Here is a 4915-nt window from a genome sequence, read left to right as displayed (position 1 = left end):
CCCCTATTGTAAAGATAAAACTTGGGGACCCATTGGCACCATCATCATCATACACTCTTGACCTCCAGAACTCCAGCACTTGAGTTCCTGAGAATGTGTCTGGTTGGGTCAGTGCATAACCTATCTCAGAGTTAGCGAGAAAGTCCTGAACAAAATGAAGATCTGATGGGGCTTCACTCTTGCTAAGAATAGCCAAGTAATTATTGGGGACAAACTTAGCTCCATTGAAAACTATGTATTTTGGTGCCATTTCTGTAAGAAATAAGTGAGAAAATATAGTGTGCACAAGGTGTTTGATCCTGTATGAAAAAGCTTCAGAGAATATTAGAGAAAGAGAGAGAATAAGAAAGATTAAGAACAAAAAAGTAGGTAAAAGATTAGAAAATCTTTTAACTCCCATATATGTACTCTCTCCACTCAACAGTCCTTTTTAGAAGTAAAACATACACGTGTACACCTGTCAGCCAGTAAGTAGTTAAAGCAGAGTTAGTGGGCACGAGAAATAAGTAATAATTAATGTGCACATACAGTTTTTCAAGACAAACACGTTTACCACTAACCCAAATGATTATGACTGTTTTTATCTCACCTAATTATATTCTGATTAAATATGACCATTACAGTATTTACCACAAATAAATCAATTAAAAAAATAATACCACGTAAGCATCAGAATTTTCATCAGAATTTAATATCAGAACTTGACTATTATCAGATTTTAACAGTCATCAGAAAATGGCTTCTTTACTTAAAAAGTGAATGTCTTTTTCTATGATTCTTCATACAAATACTAACTTGTTTCTTCAGAGTTTAATCATCAGAACTTGTCCTCAGAATTTATGCAAATGACACTTAACTGTTTGTCAAAAACAACTTAATCACCACAGTAATTTTCATTATTCATATGGAGTGAGAGTGTGTGCATTAGCAGAATATCAGAAGAAGATTAAAGTCTAATAAACTTCAGTACATCTTAGAGATTAGGCATAACTAAGATAAGTGCTTAAAATCTGTCATTAATAATGAAGTCTACTATAGGATTAATTTGTGCATGAGTCCACCTCAACTGTTTGTGCTCATTTTATACATCTTTTGGAATTCTTTTTCACAGTGGCTTCTCAGTGTAAATGAGTCACAACTGCCATCATAATTTATGCTATTATCAGAGTCTTTCTCCAGTAATCAGAGAATGTGAAAAGTCACCAAGAAAAATTTATTTGCTTTTCTAATGCATATAACTTAATACCAGCAATGAACTTGGGTCTTTCCTTCCACATATTTACTCTAGATCTCAAAGGAGTACCTGACTTTAATTTTCTTTACTTTTCTTTTCTTGAGATAAGTGAGGCTTATCAGCATTTAGTTCATCCTTAAGATTTATTGACATTAGAATTTGACAAATAAGAAGCAAGAATCTAGTTTGCGACTTAGTAATAAGATACACAAAGTAAATTTGACTAAGCTCAAAATCAGAATCTGCTTGTGTTAATAAATTTCTACATAAACAACTAATTCAAACATGGGATTTCTAGTATGTTAAAGACTACTAGGTCAACATCTAGCACAGTAATCCTCATTGGATTGAATAGTCACAGAATATTCAAATCACTATTAGAGTATATAGATCCACATCAGATAACAATCAACATTTAATGTATTTTAATTTAAGTACAGATTACATGAAAATAAGACAATCTTTAAACACTGATCATAAAGACTGATGCATTAGAACAAAAAACTAAGCAGATTTAGAGAAAGAACCTGAAACCATTCCAAGTTCATTTACCAATCTTGTAAAAGCAGCTTCACACACTACACCATAGAATGGCTACGGCAACCACAAAAAATTATTGCCTTATGGGCTATTTGTGTTGCAGTAGATATTGTGGCAACAAATATGCAAATTTTTGGCGTTGCATCCGGTGGTGATGCAATAGAGGTCCTATAGCAACATTTTAAGTCATATTTTGCAACAACAAAATATTATTACAATAAATCATATTTAGCAACAAAATGTATTTTAAAGCAACACAGTGAAATCATTGCAATAGCTGTTTTTGTCAGCTAAATAACCACCTTAACGCAACATTAATTGGACCAATTGCAATGAAGTTTAAGGTAGAATTTAATAAAAATTGCAACAATTTTGATCCAATTGCAATATTTTATAGCTGATGTAATTGTAAATGGCAACATATATGAATACAATTGCAACATTATTTTTTAAAAAAAACAAAAGGATCTGTTTGTAAATAGACTAGCCAGGCTCACGCCACAACCAAACAATGTCATTCATAATTATTCATGACCAATTCAAAATCCTCAGGCTGTCCCAACATCAAACCATTCATAATATAAGTCTAAGACAAAATGACAAAACGTAATCTAGCTATTTTTATAAATTTTGAACTATAAAATTAAACATAAAGTGATCTGTTGTACATGATGCAGAAACTACAAATGGACCACCGACAAGTTAAGAGATCTCTCCATTAGATTCTATCGAAACGACACATCTGATCATCTAACAAAATGTTGAACAACCATCCCAAAATATGTCAAATGCAGAAAGGTATGTAGAAATGATGCTCTGTCTCCAAATAATATGGCATGTAATCGGGCTAATAAAATCTTCTTCCACAGCTTTGTCGATAGATGATAATAAGGAGTTGTAGTATCTGCCCACAATGAGCAATTTCACCTACCAAATATAACAAAAGTACTTATTATACTTGTTAAGAAATTTGCAACGACTAAGCAATTTGCTAACCAGGGATATATTTGATATGGGTCTCCTTAAAAAGAAAGAATGCCATCACTTCACCTTGGATTATACGGTAAATTTTACAAAGCAAAACAACAGATGGGTAAATTATATGGACATGACTACATTATAGAAGTCTTGGGTTAGAATTACTACAGATGCCCCAATCATCACTTTACTATCAAAATTGTTGCTTGAAATGTTATGTTACTCCGCTGGTAGAATTTCACAAGAAACGTAAATAGAATAAGATGCCTTACAGCAAATGCATTGTACTTGAGGCTTGATATCTCCCCAGGAATCAATACAACTGGTACTGGCCACTCATCAACAACTTTGCTGATATAGTCTTCCATGTGCCGATTAGGAGCTACATGAATCACCGCTGTCAACTCGGAATATGAGCTCTTTCGTAATTCCCTAGTGCTTGAGAAGACAGAAAGCATACGGGTAACCTCCTGTAATCTACTCCCAGGAAGCAGAGTAACAATAGTGGATCCCTGAAATATAATCATAAATAGACGGATTTATTGGAGGAAACTTTGCTCAAACACCCAACAAACATTTTTTAGTACAGGGACAACCTCAAACAGATTAAAAGAAATTAAGATATACTCCTATAGTTGCAAGAAGACTTTACATGTGTCCTTAACAATTAGAGTTTTCTACGAGGAATGCATGGTATGAATCAGACCGCAACATGGATTTGGTACTTCAGGCAGCATGATTCACCAAAACAAGTTAAAGCTTAATAGTGTATACTTATTAAATATACAAAAAATACACTTAAGCAGAAGACCTATATAATCAAGAGAGCAGAACATAAAATAAATATACTTAACAAATAAATAATACAACATAATAGGTAGAAGGAAAGATGAAATTTTACACATCCGAGGACCTTCAACCTTCAGGGTCACTTAAGAGTGTATCCCAAATATAAATATTGTCCGCAAAAGTGAATTCATGAGTCAGTAGGAGAATAATGCATAGAACTGGGGATTTACCTGCCATATAAAGGGGATGAAGATTGGAATGAATTCAATGACATTAACAAACTTATTTTTAGATCACTTATTAGGACAAAGTAAATAATTTATTTCCCTCATCTATACAACAATAGGCCCAGGAAAGTAAAGATTTGTATATACCATACCCCAGTGATAATGTACATAAAAATGGAGGACCCAGATTTACCTTCATTCTATATTGACCTTTCAATTCACCTTATAAAAACAAAGTACTACATAAATTTACACTAAATTAAACACAAATAATTAAAACAAAAAATATAGAAACACTAGTTAAGAACTGAAAAATTGTAATTTAAGATTCAGAAAGAAGATTTGAACATATACAGACAAATTTAATTAAGATTTCAAAATATGTTCAAATCTTTAATCGATTTGAATAAACAAGAACATGTACACTCGATTAAAGAAGAACATGGACAATCGATTTGAGGGGAAAATGATTAGGGTCGATGTTTTACCTTTTTGTAGCTTATATCTTTTTCTAGAGCTTATTAATAGATCTTGATTCTTCCTCTCTGAATATTGCATCTTGAATCTATCTTTTTCTCTTGCTTGTCCAGTGACTTCTGTGTTTGGGTGTGTAGGCAGGGTGTGTGTACTGTGTAGTGTTTGGTAGTGCATTTTTGTTTTTGGTTTTCTTATCTTTATTATTATTTTGTTGGCCCGAAAAAACTTTACACTCAAATAATTCAGAAGCCCGCCAATTTCTTGGGCCCAAAATTCAGATCTACTGCAACGCCTTTAAAATTTCATTACAACAGAATGCTACATTTTAAGTCCCTCAATTTTTTTGCACTGCTATTGCAATGCTTTTGAAAGTTCTTGTAAAACATGTAATACATTCTCTCAATTGGAACATTTTTTGACAAATTTTTAGAAATGTGGTTGCGATAGTCAATCTATGGTGTAGTGACATAGTGATTTTGTGAAGATATCTGCTAGTTGTTGATCTGTTGGAACAAAATGCAATTTCACTGTACCTTCCATGCAATAACTCAAATTTTTGAGACCTTGTAAAACATTTAATGAATACTAGCCCTGACGAACGGGAAAATTTTTGAGCCCACACTATGTAGTGCATGAGAAAATGAGTTTCGGAGTTGATATTACGATTATA

General features: G+C 32.8%; 1 long non-coding RNA gene across 2 annotated transcripts; it reads right to left on the bottom strand.

Moving 5' to 3' along the window:
• Window positions 1-2374: 2374 nt before the first annotated feature.
• On the bottom strand, window positions 2375-4483 carry LOC141724207 (uncharacterized). 2 transcript variants are annotated; one of them, XR_012576544.1, is made up of 3 exons: window positions 4257-4424; window positions 3025-3264; window positions 2375-2701 (listed from the first exon to the last, which is right to left on the bottom strand). It is a non-coding gene; the product is annotated as an uncharacterized LOC141724207 (long non-coding RNA). The 2 variants fall into 2 exon arrangements; XR_012576543.1 differs by having other exon boundaries at window positions 2375-3264; window positions 4257-4483.
• Window positions 4484-4915: the final 432 nt, after the last annotated feature.

The sequence above is a fragment of the Apium graveolens genome, chromosome 5 (genome assembly GCF_009905375.1).
Source record: "Apium graveolens cultivar Ventura chromosome 5, ASM990537v1, whole genome shotgun sequence".
NCBI classification, from domain to species: domain Eukaryota; kingdom Viridiplantae; phylum Streptophyta; class Magnoliopsida; order Apiales; family Apiaceae; genus Apium; species Apium graveolens.
This window is presented reverse-complemented; position numbering and strand designations above follow the sequence as displayed.